General features: G+C 49.6%; 1 long non-coding RNA gene across 1 annotated transcript; it reads left to right on the top strand.

The window, feature by feature from the left end:
• Positions 1-14,088: 14,088 nt before the first annotated feature.
• Positions 14,089-17,226, top strand: LOC139597845 (uncharacterized). The gene is made up of 2 exons (XR_011681705.1): positions 14,089-15,117; positions 16,566-17,226. It is a non-coding gene; the product is annotated as an uncharacterized lncRNA (long non-coding RNA).
• The last annotated feature ends 617 nt before the right edge of the window (positions 17,227-17,843 follow it).

The raw sequence follows: 17,843 nt of genomic DNA, 5'->3' as shown, positions 1-17,843 counted from the left end.
AGCCCCATTTCCCTGAAGGAAAGGTCCCATCCTTGCAGTGCACCTTGTCACTGGAGTGTTTTATTTAAATAAAATAGGAAGGAGCATCTTTTAGAGATCTGTGTGCAGTGAAAAGGAAGAGACATCTCACAGCACTTGTGGTACCTCTTGGTATTAAGGACACCTTGGAGGGGCTTGAAGCTGGTTTGTAAGTAAAGTTGAGTTAGTAGAAGAAATAACAATTGATGATTTTTGAGTGTATTTATAACAAGGAAGAAGACAAGGCTGTATGCATGGGAACAGATTAGAAAAGATACCTGAATTTTTTTTTTAAGTTAGATTACGTGCATAAGTAAATGTGTATTTGTGCCTTATTAAATTTCTGTAAAACTTTTTCCAATTATATTAATGTTAATGGCTTTGCACCAATGAATATAATAAGTTATTGTGATGTAGTCAATGACTTAAATCACACTTTGTTAAGAGTATAAAAACCAGAGAACATGCAGAACAAAAACTTTCTCTTCTTAGATCCCGATCAGGTGTGTGTGTCACACCCAACCCAACAGTGACAGACACTTGACAAGGCATCCTCTCCCCTGCCTGCTCCTGGCTCACTCCAGCCCATCCATCACCCACCTGTACCTGGCCCAGATGAGGAAATGATGCCTGGAGCAGCCCCTGCACCGCAGGCTGGCACTGCCATTGTCCCACAGCAAGCATCTGTCCAGGTGCCAGCAGCTCTTGCCATCCTTCATCTGGACTCTTATGAACAGTGCTGCTGTGTCTCCTCCCAGCTGCTCCCATCACGGTGCTGGCAGCTCAAAGAAACCAAACTAACCCAACTAGGGCAGCTTTCTGGGTCACCTGGAGGGGTTTGGTGGCACTGCCACCCCCCTGCAGCTCAGCAGGATGGGATGAAAGAGAACCCAGATGAGAGGCACTCACCTGATCTCCCTTAGTGAGAGCCCAGCAGGGCAGCAGGAGTGCTGTCACCCTTTGGGAGCTGCAGCTCTCCATCAATGCCACCTCCTCTTTGTCACAGATTGTCCCTGCAGAGCTGTGCCACCGAATCCCAACCCCTGTGACACCTCAGCTGGGGAGGGACAAGGCACAAGGGGGGTACCAAACCCAGCTTCTGCCTCACAGCCAAAAAACCCTCAGAGCCCAGCACAAAAACCTCACCATGGCCAGAACACAGCCAAAAACCCTCAGAGCACAGCACAAAAACCTCACCATGGCCAGAACACAGCCAAAAACCCTCAGAGCACAGCACAAAAACCTCACCATGGCCAGAACACAGCCAAAAACCCTCAGAGCACAGCACAAAAACCTCACCACGGCCAGGAAGAGGCCCCTAAGTCATGGGGAGGGATGGAGGAGGACTGGACACTCCAGATTTTGGTGTAAACTCTCCCCAAACAGCAAGAGAGGGTCCTCCCCTCCTTTCTGTGCCCACAGCAGGTGCCAGCACCCTCCAGGCACAGCCACCAGGGCCAGCTCTGCCTGCCCAGAGGGACACTCCTGACACCTCAATCCCTCACATCCCAGGGCTCCAGAGCACCCCAAGAGCCCCAGAGCACCCCAGGGAGGTGATGGGTGCTGGGCTGCACGGGGAAACTGAGGCACGGGGTGGCACAGAATGGCACAGGATGGCACAGGGTGGCACAGGGTGGCACAGGGTGGAACAGGGGAGGCACAGGGTGGCATGGAGGTGGCTGTAGCCCACTGAAGGCACTGGGAAAATCTCCTGCTGTATCAGAGGCAATGTGGGTTAGGGACATCAGCCTTCCCCAGACAGGGGAGCCCCTGGCACAGGTGAGACCCTGGCACGGGTGAGACCATGGCACAGGGCAGACCATGGCACAGGTGAGATGATGGCACAGGGCAGACCCTGGCACAGGGCAGACCCTGGCACAGGTGAGATGATGGCACAGGTGAGACCCTGGCACGGGGCAGACCCTGGCACAGGGCAGACCCTGGCACAGGTGAGACCATGGCACAGGGCAGACCCTGGCACAGGGCAGACCCTGGCACAGGTGAGACCCTGGCACAGGTGAGATGATGGCACAGGTGGGATGATGGCACAGGTGAGGCCCTGACACAGGGCAAACCCTGGCATGGGTGAGACCCTGGAACAGGGGAACTCCTGGCACAGGTGAGACCCTGGCACAGATGAGACCCTGGCACAGGTGAGACCCTGGAACGGGGGAGCCCCTGGCACAGGTGAGATGATGGCACAGGGTAGACTATGGCACAGGTGAGATGATGGCACAGATGAGACCCTGGCACAGGTGAGATGATGGCACAGGTGAGCCCCTGGCACAGGGCAGACCCTGGCACAGAGGAGCTCCTGGCACAGGGCAGACCCTGGCACAGGGCAGACCCTGGCACAGGGCAGACCATGGCACAGGGCAGACCATGGCACATGGCAGACCCCGGCACAGGTGAGGCCCTGGCACAGGGCAGACCCTGGCACAGGTGAGACCATAGCACAGAGGAGCTCCTGGCACAGGTGAGGCCCTGGCACAGGTGAGGCCCTGGCACAGGTGAGATGATGGCACAGGGGAGCCCCTGGCACAGGGCAGACCCTGGCACAGGGCAGACCCTGGCACAGAGGAGCTCCTGGCACAGGGGAGGCCCTGGCACAGGGGAGGCCCTGGCACAGGTGACAATCAGGGTTTGCTGCTGCACAGCCAGGGAGTGGCAGCCCTTAAGCAGCTGCCAGGGGGGAGAGGAGCCACCCTAGGGAAGAGCAGGGCTGAGTGACAGCAGCAGCTCTGCACGTGGCACAAGTTCTGCATCATGGCTGGCCAAGTCCCCTCTCCACTCCCCATCCTCACCCGGCCTGGGAGAGGATGTTTATTCCTAAAATCAGATTTATTCCTTCATCAGCAGGGTTTGACCTGCAGCATCTCTGTATTTCTGGGCCACACACAGCCCTGCTCAGCCTGGAGCTGCAGCTCTGTCCTGCCCTGTCCTGGAAAGGTCTCAGGCTTGAACTCTGCCTGGAAAGGGCTCTGGGCTCCCAGCAAACCTCACATCAGGCTCCAAACCCTCTCCATCTCCGAGCTGTGCCAGTGTCAGAGCCTCTCTCCAGGCACCCGAGGTCAGACCACACAGTGCACTCAGAGCTCTCCCCTCACAGCAGCCTGGGATGGTGCTTCAGGCTCTGCAGCCTTTTAAAGTCCCCAGAAATTACAGCTACAGAGTCCTGAGTCCCTTCACTGAAACCAGCAAAATCCCTGATTTACAAGCAAAATCCTGATTTACAAGAAATCGAATAGGGGAAAACAGGACATGGGTTTACTTTCCTTTTTTTTTTTTTTTTTTTTTTCTCTGTAAAGGCTCCAGATCTGTCCAAGGAAAGCATCCCTCAGGCCTTATCAGAGCAGCCACCACAAAGCAGAACAAAGGAAACACCAATCATTTCCAGTAAATCAGAAAAATGACAAGCTTTAACCTTCAGAGGAGAGCAGATTCCTGCAGAGGGTTTGGCTGCTCTGCCTCTGAGCTTCCTTTTCCCCAGCCCCAGTTTCCTAGCACGAGATTCCTCAAACAATAGAGGCTGGCATCAAAAGAAAAAAGGGGGGGAAAAGATGGAAAAGAGCCCTCCTTTCACAAATGGGCTCAAAATGGAAGGACAGGACTTGTCCCTTGGGGGAATTGGTCCCCACTGGTGCTGCAGGGGATTCAGGTCAAGCACAGCAGCCCTGCTGAGGTGTCACAGGGCAGAAAGATGCTCTTGGCTCCATTCCCATGAGTGGGAGAGCTCTGAGGGGCTGGGGAGGGGCTGCTCACAGCACCAGAGTGGGAGAATGAGGTGCTCAGAGCTCACAGAGCTGCTGCAGGGAACTCCAGGAGGGTCAGGGAGGGTAAGCACAGCCCAGGCAGCCCCTTCCAGGGCTCAGGGCAGAGCACAGCCTGCCCCAGGATGGGATTGGACATCCTCATCACCTGAGAGGTGTCTGAGCCCAAACCAGCCTGGGCTGCAATGAATTCAGTGTTCTCCCTCTGGTTTGTGGGGCTCTGTGAACATCCCCAAATCCACTGCTCTGGGAGCTGGACACAGCTCACCCTGCTCCTCTCCAGCACCAAATCCCTCTGCAGCTTTGCACCCTCAGGTGTGGAACAGCCTCTGCCAGGTCTGCAGGGGCACAGCCAGCTCAATGTGGACAAACATTCCCACAGAGCTGCTGCAGGGAATGACAGCACAGCACAAAAATCACCAGGAGGGTCAGGGAGGGTAAACACAGCCCAGGCAGCCCCTTCCAGGGCTCAGGGCAGAGCACAGCCTGCCCCAGGATGGGATTGGAGAATCCTCATCATCTGAGAGGTGTCTGAGCCCAAACCAGCCTGGGGTGCAATGAATTCTCCCTCTATTGGACAGCTGTGGTTTGTGGGGCTCTGTGAACATCCCCAAATCCACTGCTCTGGGAGCTGGACACAGCTCACCCTGCTCCTCACCAAATCCCTCTGCAGTTTTGCACCCTCAGGTGTGGAACAGCCTCTGCCAGGTCTGCAGGGGCACAGCCAATGTGGATATTCTGGAAATGAGGGGCTGGCCCAGGCACCCCTGCCCTGCTCTCCTTTCAGAGCAGAGAGCAGCACATGCTGCTTATCCAGAAATCTGTGGGAATTCTGGCCAAGCTGGGATGTGCTGGTTTAAAAATCAAAAAGAGGGAATAAATCACCCAAACACACCTGGGACTGTCAGAAAAGACAACAGGCATGGGTGAGGAGCCCAGAGGTTCCTTGGGAGCTGCAGATGTTCACTCCAGCTGGATAACTGCTGCAAATCTAAACTCAGGGGCCTCCTTTTTCATGGAGGAAGCTTTTTAAACCCCCACAAAGACCAATGAAATCCTTCCTGCTTTACCCACACATTTTTTCCCTCACCTGAGAAGAACAGAGGTGTCTCAAACCTCCTTGGTGGGGAGGAGGCACCACCAGGGAGCCAGGGAAGCACCTGGGAAAGACCCAGCTGTGCCTGACCCCCACCTTGTGCCCAGCCCAGGGCACTGAGTGCACACCCATGGCTCACACCACTCATGTGTCTCTGTTCTCCTCTTGTCCCCAGCCAGACCCTGTTGTTTTAGCACTTTTAAACCCAGTTAACCACAGGAAATGTTTGCTCTGGGCAAAGCAGCAGAGCCAAGCAGAGCAAATCATTCCTTTTCTGTCCTGCAGTGAGCCAGGCCATGGTAACTGAGATCCCCTAAAAATCATTCATTTTCTGTCCTGCAGTGAGCCAGGTAACTGAGGTCCCCTAAAAAATCATTTCATATATAAACATATATATTTCATACATATCTACAAAATATATAAAATATATTTCATCTAAATATAAAATAAATATTTAAAATATATAAATAGTTGAAATATTAAATGTATTTCATATATCTATTAAATGTATTTATATATAAATATATCTATTATAATACTATATATTTATATAATAATATATTATAATATATATTTATAATATATATTATATAAAAATGTATTTATATATAAATATATATTTATAGAAATACATTTTATTTCTATAAATTATAGAAATTATATATTTCTATATATAATATATACATTTTAATATTTCTATAAAAATGAAATACAGAAATGTCTATAAAAAAGAAATATAGAAATGCATATATATATATATATATATATATATATATATATATATATATATATATATTTCTATAAATAAAACTATAAAATCTATTTCATATCTCTTTCAGGAAAGAGACCTTTTCAACCCAAAAAGACAGAAAGGATGTACTTGGAAAAGGGAGCCCTAAACATATCCTGTGGTGGGCAGGATGTGAACATAACCCACAGCCATCAGTCAGTTCTTAACCTGAGACATTCATGCAGCTTAGAGTTAGTCCTCAGTATTATTAAACTGGAGTCTGTGCATGATGTTAGGGTTAAAACAAGGCCAGCAACCATGCCAGAACTTGATTTTATCACATTGAGAACTAAGCAGACGTAATTATTTATTCCTAACTCAACACTAAGCTGAGCAGGCTGGCTGCTCTCATTCTGAGCAGTAAATGTGGATGTAACCCTGCCCTACAAACAGATTAGCATGGGCAGCAGAAGTTGGTGGTTCTAGAGAATCCAGGTTCTAGAGAATGAGGTATTTCCCAGAAAACAGCATTTCCCTCACCTGCATGAGACAGATCTGTTTTCCCTGCTGTTCCTCACAGAAACACCCATGCTCCCTGCTGAGCTTTGTCCTGTACAGAGCCACCAACTCACTACAAGAATCCCACACCCCACAATCTTTGTTTCACGCTGCTTCTCTGCTCACAGAAGGAGAATTTATGTGTCACTGCTGACAAACCCCAAAGTGCCTTCCCCAAACTAAAAGCTAAACCAAGAAGCTTTGATCTCACCCTGTCCCTGTGTTATTCAAGGCTTTGCATCGACCAACAAGCAAAACCTCAGGATGCTGGGATCAAGTCTGTCCTTTGGGAGATCTGTCAGGACAGGGGGCAGCAGCTCAGGGGGGTACAGCTGTGGGACAGTTCAGTACAAGAGATCCCTCAGCTCCAGCTTGAGGAGTTTCTGGAATTCACATGTCTGAGGGTAGGAGCAGCACTGAGGTTCACAGCCCTCCACATCATGGCCAGAAGTGGTGGTGTGATACTGGAAAAGTGAAACTCTCTGGGTTTTCAACAGGAAATCTATTCTGGGACCTCGAAGGAGGACTCCTTAACTTTCCCTTTTGGAAAGAATGGTTGATGATCTCACTGCATGGCTATCAGTGTCCTGGGCCAAATACTCCTTCTGCTCCTGGACTTCTGATCAGCTAACAAAGCAGATGCAGGAACTAATTAAAGAAGCAGAGCCTGTGTTTTCTGCTTCTTGCAGCTCTAAATTCAGTAGCTGGTACATGACACCTCGTGAGCTGATGCTTGTCTGTCTGTGATCTCAGATGAAAGAAACATTCACCAAATAATCCAGGGGGATGGGAGCCTGAGCACTCTCTGCCAGGGCTGTTCCAACAGATGGAGAAACAAAATCAACTGCAGGATCCCAGATTCACAGGCAGTGGTTCTCAGGAATGCCACGAGGAAAATAACCCCACCTCTACTGGCTGGAAGGGTTTCATACCTGGGATGACATCACCTGGAATTCGTAATCCTGGATTTTGCAAGAGGACAGACTCTGGGGCCAAGTTGCACAGGCTTTTTCAAGCTTTATTTATGGCAGCATATTCAATCCTGCACCATATTTCATAGGATGGAAGAGACTAAAATGAAGTTGCCTTGGTGAACACAGAAAAAAGAGCAGAGGAGATTTCAGTGCCCCTGGCCTGTCACTCATTTATGCTCTCGAGAAATTTTACAAGGCACACGCAAGGGACATCATTAAAAATAAAGCAAACTAACCTGCAATTTAGAAGAGAACCTTCTCTTCCCTGAGTTATTTATTAACCAGTTAAGAATCTGTCAAGCCCTTCTTAACTATTAACAAACAGTTGTTGAGGCTGGGCCATAATCCCAGGCCAAACTGCACAGCAATTCATTGACAAGAGAGCCTGACATTTATTGCTCTCCTTGTGCTAACATCCATGTGCAGCTGCACAAAGCCACCTGTGCCCCAAACCTCCAGGAGCAGCTCAGAGCTTGGGGTCCTGCTCCCTGCAAACACTGCAGGGGCTGCTCCCAACACACAGAGGGGACGCAGGAATAAACAGATGAACACAAAATTAGGATATTGCCCAACAGCCACTATTGAAAAATGTGTTTGATTGAGGAAGAGTATGGAATCATGGATTGGTTTGTGTTGGAAAGGACCTTAAATATCATTCAGTTCCAAGCCCCTGTCATGGGCAGGGACGCCTTCCCCTCTCCCAGGCTGCTCCAAGCCCCATCCAGCCTGGCCTTGGACACTTCCAGGGATGGGGGAGCCACAGCTGCTCTGCACCAGGGCCTCACCACCCTCACAGGGAACAGTTTCTTCCTAATCCCCAATCTAAACCTAATCTCTTATCAGTTTGGATATAGAAAATACACAACTTAACCAGCAGGAAGCCAACAGAAATGCCAGGCATGGTAGAACAAGTGCTGGGGGAAATAATGACCAGGAAAGCAAATCTCTCAGCCTTAAATGGTCACAAAAGCTTGTGCTTGGGGGAAAAAACCAAACAAATGGCAATGGGGAGCATGACTCTCCCACACCAGGTGTGCAGCCACCTTTTCACAGCACAGCTCTCAAATCAAAGCAGCAAATTTTCCATGATTGCTTCAGAGGCTGGGAGAAAAAGAGTTGCCTGAAGCAGACACTGAGGGCATCATATCATGAGGAATTTTGAATAAAAATATATTCTACACTTAAAGCAAGCAGGTGAGTTTGCATCCCTGCAGGTGCTTCTGAACCTGGTGTCTCATTTCTTTTCACATCCTCCAGACCTCCCTCACATCAGGACATTGGAGTCTTTAGAATAAGCCCACTCCCGGGTATAAATTTGCTCAAATTTCCCTGTGGCTACAATCTGAATGTTAAATTAAGATCCTATCACCAACAGCCAGAGCTCACCTGATGTGGTCCCACAGCTGCCAAAGTCCAAACCCACCCACACCAGTGGTGCCTGCACCCACAAGGGCAGGACTGGGGAAGGGCTCCTGCCCTCCTAAAGCCTGTTCATATTTCCAGGGGGATGTCCAGCTGTGGAACAACCCCTTGGGCAGCATCTGCAGAGATGGAAGAATCTCAGACCCTGGCAATGCAAGCCACTGGCCCAATTTCATTTCATGTACAGCAATTGCTGGTGTGAGAGGCAAGGAGAATAAGTGCAATTTGTTTCTCTGCAGACATGTGTCTCTATAAAAGAAAAGGACCCAGTTCAATACAAAACTCCTTTGGGCAAGGACGTGGCATTTAGGTTTTGTCTGTGGGCACAAAGCACATGGCTGATGTACCATGAAAATAAAAATGTTCTCTTGACCATTATCCAAAAATGCAAAGGAATCAGCAATGCTGGAAAACTCTGCTCTGACATTTCCTGCTCCCTACCACTCTCCTGGGTATCCCTTTGGGCTGGCCCCAAATTAAATCTGAACAACATCCTCTGCCTCTTCCTTTTCAATAATATCTAATGATTTGGGAGTTTCTGTCCTGGCTGGGGGGAATAAATGATCTTTGATGTCCTCTCCAAAGGACACTAGGGCATATTCACCCTCCTGCCTGGGAAAAATTTGCTTCACTTTGTCTCATCCCTAGAAATTTCCAGCAATGCTGCATTTTGGTCACTGAGAATGTCAGTGGCAGAAAGCTGAATTTCCACCCAGATCCAGCTGCATCTGAGAGCTAATGACAACAATCTGGAAGGAAACCTTGCTGCAAATGTTACTGGAAGGATCTCAAGCAAACCAGATCTTTCAGCACAATCAAAAACAAGCCAACTCCCAGCTGCAGGTGGGGATCAGATAAGGAAAAAAAAAAAAACCATTGGGAGTAGAAAAAGCCTTTACATCATCATTACTTTTCTTTAGTGCGGTTATCGTAGGTTTCACCTCCAAGTGGACACAATCAGCTCTGTCTTCTCTCAGGATCCTTCAGCTGCAAAATGCCCACCACACTCCTCTAGGGAAATGGGTTTTCCTCCCCACCATCTGGAACGTGCTCTCCTGACCTAGGAACAATCACTCTTTTCCCCATTGATTTCATCCCTTCCCACTTGAAAAATATCAGCTTGAGCTTCCTCTCTTTCCCAGGGGCCACGTGCCAGAGCAGCTCTGCCCTGCTCATCTCCTCCCCCAAAACCAGCATCAACACTCCCCATGCACACTGAGGACACCCTGGAAACACAGCTTCTACATCAGCAAGGCACACAGAGTCCAAATTCTGACCTCAGCACCTTTGGGGGTGGCAGCCCAGTGTGGATGTACAGACCAGAAAATCCTCATCTCTGGGATATATTTTAGGAGAGAGCTTTGCTTTCCCTTTTTAATTTTCACCTCAGCTCCCTCAGGTGAATCCATGTTCTCTGTATGTGAGCTGTACCTGTCCCTGGGGCTCCACCTCCTCCAGGTGAGGTCCCTCATTCTTTTCTCAGGTGCTCCTCATTTTATTGCAGTTAGATTTTTCAGGAGAACTGCCCATTCCTCTAGGTGAGGTCACTCATTCTTTTCTCAGGTGCTCCTCATTTTATTGCACTTAGATTTTTCAGGAGAACTGCTCATTCCATTTCCTTAACTGAAAATACATTTTATTTACCAGTGCCTTTCAGCCTTCTAGGGGGAAAACAATGAAGAACCCTGAACTGTGTAGGGTTTTGTCCCAACGTGAGCTGTCCTGTGGGAATATTCTTCCCCAAAAGAGAAATCATCTTTACATTCAGCAAAATGAACTGTCCCATTGATTCCAGGCCCTTCCCAGACCATGGCTCCAAGGCCTGCTAGCTGCAAATATGGATGGACAGGCAAAAAGCCTGGCAAATATTCCAAGGAATATTGAAAATAACCATCAATTACTATGGCTTTCCTTCTTCACTAGAGTTTGTTTGCCTCGTGGCCATGAGTGATAAAAATGCTCAAATCCTCCCTGTTACATAAAGTCTTTGGGACATGAGGATGTCAATTGAACACAGGCAGAAAGGCCAAAGTCTGCACTGCCAAAGCCTCACAGTTCCTGAGGACAGAGCCTAAAACCAGCTGGAGCCCACATCCTGCTCCCATACCCCAGGATTAGCCCCAGGGCTGCTCTCTCCCTGGAATTACCTTTGGTTTTGGTAACAGGATGAAAAATGAAGAGTGGGACTGAAGTCAGTGAATTTCCATCTTTCCCTGGATGCTGTTAGAGGTCACTCCATGCATGTGGGATTCAAGAACACTGTGTCAATCCCAGATGCTGTCTGCAGGGCGAGAAGGGGAGGGAAGCTCCCCTAGATTTACAGAACTGGCTGGGTCTGGGATCCCGTTTGGATCCCTGGGCAGCAGAGCAGACCTTCCTTGGTCTGACAGCACAGTGATTAAACACTGAGGCTGAGAGAGCTCCCAGCTGCTGTGACAGAGAAGGAAGAATCTGGAAAAGCCAGAAATGTTCTCCCCACACCCTCATCCAGAAGGACTTTGTGCTCATAAAGGCAGAATTTGCTGACAATTTCCAAGAGCACAGGGTGACCTGGGGGCAGCAGGCAGAGATAGGAATCACCTTGGGGCCTGAGTCACATCTGACTGTGCTCATGAGCCAGAGGGGTTTACAAGGCACCCAGGGCTGTTCTGGGTGACCTCAGGCTGTTCCCAGTGTCTCCACTGAAGCAAATCCTTGTGTGATGCTCTGATCTCCCTGACTCACCCCCTGCACGGGATGCCTGGGTGGCTGTGAGCCCCACGAGCTGCTGACCCCACCTTCCACTCCCAGTGTCACTTTAACACCAGAGTTATTCACAAGAATTCCTGCCTCACTTCACACATCTGTACTTGGCAAAAGTAAAAAGTACCAAAGCACTTGGCAAGATTTGCTTCAGACTCTGCAATTGCATCAGCCAGCTCACAACATCCATCAAGGACCTGGAGAGGTGATGTTCAGCTTTCAGCCCTACAAACACCTGTACATTCATAGAATCAGAACAATTTAGGTTGGAAGGGACCTTAAAGCTCACCTCATCCCACCCCCAGCCAGGCAAAGCTGACACAACTTCAGACCCTCTGCTTAGAGTCTAAAAATCCAGACCTCCATCCAGAGAGCAGCTTGCAGAGCATTCTCTGTTTTATTTTTACTTGCTTTCTAATAAGAGAGACCTTCATCCAGCAGGAGAAAACCCTTTTCTCACATATTTATCCCTAATCCCCTGCCAGGCCTTCAGAAAGCGTTGCTGTGGAGACTGGAGGATGGTGACAAGTGGCACAAAGCAAAGGACTGAGGTTGTACTGGCCCCAGTCTGACTGCAGGGGCAAAGCTCTGCCTCTGGGGGAGGTTTGGGGCTGGAAGGTGGAATTTGGGACACACCAGGGGCAAAGCTCTGCCTCTGGGGGAGGTTTGGGGCTGAAAAGTGGAATTTGGGACACACCAGGGACAAAGCTCTGCCTCTGGGGGAGGTTTTGGGTTGGAAGGTGGAATTTGGGACACACCAGGGGCAAAGCTCTGCCTCTGGGGGAGGTTTGGGGCTGGAAGGTGGAATTTGGGACACACCAGGGACAAAGCTCTGCCTCTGGGGGAGGTTTGGGGCTGGAAGGTGGAATTTGGGACACACAGGTGCTCTCAGGTGGCCCCAGCAGAGCCCAGAGTGGGATGAACCTGCCCAGCCATGGATCTGTGCAAGCCCCCCTGGGCAGGGCTGGCCATGGAGGATCTTTAAGGTCCCCTCCAACCCAAACCATTCCATAATTCTGTGATTTCAACATCCCATGAAGGCAATGCCAGGGTTCACACTGGTGTCCCTGTGCTTTGAGTGGCAGAAAAAGCCAAATCTTCTCCTCCACTCCAATGCTTTGAATTACCAGAGTTTTCCTCAGGGGAAGAAGAAACCTTGATTAAATTCCCTGTTAGGAAAGGGACCAAAGGGAACCTGGGGCCTGAAACCCTCTCAGTCTTTTGTGGGAGGGTGAATGTCTTTCCCCCTGTGATGGTGCTCAGATCTGGGAGAGGAAAGGGGAGAAAAAAAGATCTTTTAAAGACTGATTTCAAATCAAGACCCATGATCTTGTTACCAAGGTATTTAGGATGTTAAAAAAGACAGACTTCTGTGGGTGGAAACGAGCAAAAAGATCAACTGAGCCTCCAGTTCCATGTAGCTGCCTTCAGCAGAATATAGCATGAGAGGGGGGGAAAATTCCCCATGAAAGAAACCCAGAAGATGAAAGGAAGCTGCCTGGGAAAGGGAATGATCATCAGAACATCATCTGCTCCTTAACAGCAGGCTGAAGGCTGCAAAACTTCTTTTTAGGAATTGCCATAGACTAGGAAGTATCTCCAATGACCTAAAAAGAGAAGTAAGGATATGTGCATATAAAATATATATATATATATATATATATATATATATATACACACCCAGAGATATATCCAGAGAGGGAGCCTATCTGTAAGGACAGATCCCCACAGCCTCTAAGGCTTGGAGCCAACTCACTTCCTGCTGTGCGCAGTCATTGAAGCTCCCCAGCTCTCAGGACTCCAGCATTGCTAAAATTGGGCAGCTCCAGATCTCCATTTCAGCTCCAGCCCCTTTCCTGAAGCAGCAGGATGCAAGTGGGGCCCAGCTGAGGAGCCACCTCTGCTCTTGGCACAGGGGAGCAGCTCCTGGGCACCGTGGGGCCCATCTTGGATCATCCACAGGGAGGATGGAGGCATCAAAATGGGAGCTGCTGCTTGGGTGAAGCTCAGAATTGAGAGCACTGGCAGATGGTTTCTGCTCTGTGTCACAGGAGGAGCCTGCAAAGGGCCTCAGGTGGGTTTGGGGTGTCCCTAGATCAAGACTGAGGTGGCACAAGCAGCAAGGCTGCACCTTGAGGCAGCTGCAAAAGAAAATTAATAGATGAAATACAGCCAGTCACAGACTCCATTTCAATGCTGGGCCATTGCAAATCCCAGCTCCTTAGAGCACAAACTGTTGTGATTTGAAACAAAATTGTGATGTGCACAAGCCCAGTGGAAAACTATTGAGTTTTTCCATGGTTATTAATGGCACTGTGTCCAACCAAGGGTTACTGATGACACTGAGATCCTCACCACGAGATTTAGTTTGACAGGAAAAGAGGAAATTACCTCAGGCTGGGCCAGGGCAGGCTCAGGGTGGACACCAGCAGGAATTTCCCCATGGAAAGGAGGCTCAGGGTGGACACCAGCAGGAATTTCCCCATGGAAAGGAGGCTCAGGGTGGGCACAGCAGGAATTTCCCCATGGAAAGGGGGCTCAGGGCAGGCTCAGGGTGGACATCAGCAGGAATTTCCCCATGGAAAGGGGGCTCAGGGCAGGCTCAGGGTGGACACCAGCAGGAATTTCCCCATGGAAAGGGGGCTCAGGCCCTGGAACTGCCCAGGGAGGGTTGGATCCCCATCCCTGGAGGTGGCACTCAGAGCTCTGGGCTGGGGACAAGGAGGGGATGGGGCACAGAGGAGACTCAGTGCTCTGGGAGGGCTTTTCCAGCCTGAATTATTCTGGGATCCTGTGAAGGGTGCTGTGGTTTCTCTCTGCCTCTGATCAGACACCACAGAGCTCGGGGGATCCCTCCAAGCCAGCAGAGCAACACCTCCACCCCCAGGAGACTCTTCCTCAGCAGAGCCAGGCAGGTGCCCCCTCCACATCCCTCTCTGGTGCTCAGCAGAGCCTTTGCAAGGGCACAGCCCCAGCACTGCTCCACGGAGAGCACAAAGCCAGGAGCTCCAGCCCCCAGGGACATCCTGTCCTCACCCTCAGGGGGACCCTGCAGGACAGAGTGGGCACGATGAGGACACAGCGAGGAGAGAAGGTCCCCTTTGCTTTACAGCCTGCACATTCTGCAGTCCCCAGCCCTGGCAGGAAGCAGAGTCTGTTTTTCCCTTCATTCCCAAGCTGACACTAACACTGACATATTTTCCCCCTATATTTAGTGGCCACATCACCTGGCACTCAGTGCTGTGCTGTCACGAGCAGCTCTGCTACATGGCAGAACAGTGGGAACGGGGAGTTTTCCTCTGTTTGGGTGATTTTTTTTTTTTTCCCTTCCTCTTCCCTTCTCCCCAAAACACTCACACAAATTTCTTGCAGCACAATCCCTTCCTCCCTCCTGGGCAATGCCATCAGCTGTCATCCTGCATCATGTGCTTCTGCCTTCCCTGGATCACTCACACCCCCCACACCACTTTCCCCAGGTCTGTCACAGTTATTAAAACCTCATAACAAGCTGCTTTGCATTTAATCCCATCTGTCATCAGATCCTGTTTAAACACCAAGAATTACCACTTTAATGTGACTACTTCCTAAGATATGACAGCTTTCTTCCACGGATCTCAGAGAGTTCTGCAGGAGAAGCTGAGCATTCCTGAGCTCCTTTTTTTATTTTTTTTTTTTCTGGATAATAACTGAGACAAGAGGAAATGGGGCAGCCCAAGCAAAATGAACAGCCCAATGCCAGGAGACAGAAGAAACCCAGCTGGGATATCACAGCCTGGACTTGTGACTGTCACATCAAGCTGCTTACAGGTGGGTTTGGGGTGTCCCTAGATCAAGACTGGGGTGGCACAAGCAGCAGGCTGCACCTTGGGGCAGCTGCCAAAGGCCGAAAAATTAATAGATCAAAACACAGCCAGTCACAGACTCCATTTCAATGCTGGGCCATTGCAAATCCCAGCTCCTTAGAGCACAAACTGTTGTGATTTGAGACAAAATTGTGACATGCACAAGCCCAGTGGAAAACTATTGAGTTTCCATGTGAGAAGAAATCCCCTTTTCCCCAGCACACGAGGGACATGGAGCTGTTGGATTCCACCAAGATGGTTACAGGGAGGGAACACTTCTTCTGTGAGGAAAAGCTAAAGGAATTTCCAATGTTCAGCCTGGAGAAGAGAAGCTATGGGGGGACCCAACAGTGATCTACAAGGGATGGGAGCTGAAGGGAACCTACAAGAAAGACAGAGACTTTTTACAGAGCAACTGGAGTGATAGGACAAGGGGGAATGGCTTCACACTGACAGGGGGTAGGTACAGATTGGGTATTAGGAAGAAATTCATTACTGTGAGGGAGGTGAGCTCCTGGCACAGAATGCCCAAGGTTGTTCCCATCCCTGGAAGTGTCCAAAGCCAGACTGAACAGGGCTCTGAGCAGCCTGGTCTAGTGGAAGGTGAACCTGGCTGTGGCAATGAGTTGGAATGAGATTTATTTAAGGTTCCTCCCAACCCAACCCAACCCAACCCAACCCAACTCATTCTGATTCTCTTCATGCCCACAGAGAAGTGGAGTTACCCCACAGGAGCATTCCCATCCTGCCAGAGAATCCCTCCCAACCCTGCCACACAAACTGCAGGCTCTAAGCCCCCTCAGGACCCCTATCTCTGGGGCAGAGCACGGGGCAGGTTGCTGATTAAGCCACCAACACGTTATTTTGTAAGAGAAGGGAAAAAAAATTAATTAAGAAAGCGCATTTGTTATTATTCATTAAATGTACTGGAGCTGCCTTATGTGCTAAATGTTCTTCCCCTGATGATCTTAGCACCTAATTAAAGGAGGCTGATGAGGCACGATAGAAGCAGAGTGTGAGTACATCCAAACTACCAATGGAAATGGAGGCAGGGAGAGCACATAAATTACCCACGTGAAGGAGGGAGAGGGCACCAAGGTCTCCTGGTGATCAAAATTCCTTCCTCCCTTGGGAACTCTCTGCTGGGTGTCACAGCAGCAATGTCCCCTTGCCAAACTCATCACCTGCACTGCAGAGTCCAAGATTGATGCTCTGGGAGCTGGTGAGTCCTAAAGCTGGGAGGGTTTTAGGAGGATTTGTCCCAAAGAAACGTTGGCCCGGGGCCACTTTTGGAATTGAGCTCAAATCAAGATTTCTGGAAGGGCTTATTTATATTTACATGGGATGGCAATGCCAAACATTGGGATAGCACAGGAGAGCTGGTTCTCATGGAGTTTTCCATCCCACTTTTAGGACACTCTGCTCCAGAGTCCTTTGAAGGAACTCCAGCTCTGTACCTTTTGGATTTCCTCCAGAAATCCACAGGAGGAACAGGGAGAGCTCAAGTTACAGCTCCAGTTCCCAATATTCCACCCAGATGAAAATGTCCAGGTTAAAAGACCAAGCTGGGCCTCAGTATCACAACTTCAGCCAAGGAAAGGAGATCAGAGACATCCTTGCCTCTTCAGTCCCTAATTAACTTCTGTTGGCATCCTCATAAAATTAATTACTGTGCATCCTCAAAAAGCAAGGCACAGAAGTGTTGGATCCTCCTGCAATGAAATCCTTGGCATCCATACCACTGGCCATAAATCTTGGGAACAAATTCCTTGGGATTTAACTCCTACTTTGAGCCAGACTGGAGTTCCCCAAGGACAGTGCCTGTCAGGAGCTTGACATCACAAATTGCACATGGTTATGAAAATGGAAACAACTTCAAGAAAAGCCAATGTTGTTTGTTGGGCTTTTTTTGTTGAGATTTCTCAAGACATTCAGTTTAAGGCCAATTCATACATCTGGGCTGATTCCTCCTTTATCCAAACCTGCCTGACCTAAGCACAGATCCTATTTTCAATCACTTCAGAAGAAGGAAGCTCAAGTCCAACAGCCACATTAAAAACCACAAAACATGTTAGATCTTTGGGTTCTGCCTCATCAGCCACATCCCAAACAAGAGCCCATCCAGCCCCAACAATGTTTGGACAAGCCAAATCACAGCTTGATATTTAACCCAACTATTTGATGGTCCAAAACTCCTCTGATTGCAGGCTGGGCTGGGCTGCCAAGTTTTAAACAAAAGGGGGGGCTTGGGCGACCTGGCACAGGGATGGGACAGGACACAACCTGTCCCTGTGCCATGGGGGATCCTCCCCTGAGGAGGGGGGACCCTCTGCCCTACAGAGAGGTGGGGAAGGAGGTGGCAGCCAGCCAGGAGAAGGATTTGGTGGATCCTGCAGGGCAGGTTCCACCAGCTCGAGATGCTGCAAGACAGACAGAGACAGAGAGAGAGAGAGAGAGAGAGACCAGCTGGCAAATGTGTGTAGGTGGGGAGAGTCATGCTGTTTGCCAAAGGGGCAGGGAATAACACATGTTCCTGTGCCTCGGTGGAAGGGGAAGTTCCCAGAAGCTTGCCTCATCTGTCTTTCTATTCTTAACCCTTCTCTGGCAGCCTCTCAAGTCTGGGTACTGGTGGAAGAGATGGAAAATAATGCAGAAAAAGCAGCCCTTGCTAGCCTGGCAGAGAGCAGGTCC

This window comes from Agelaius tricolor, unplaced genomic scaffold (genome assembly GCF_023055355.1).
Source record: "Agelaius tricolor isolate 1412-34295 unplaced genomic scaffold, bAgeTri1.0.p SCAF_18, whole genome shotgun sequence".
Lineage (NCBI taxonomy): Eukaryota > Metazoa > Chordata > Aves > Passeriformes > Icteridae > Agelaius > Agelaius tricolor.
This window is presented reverse-complemented; position numbering and strand designations above follow the sequence as displayed.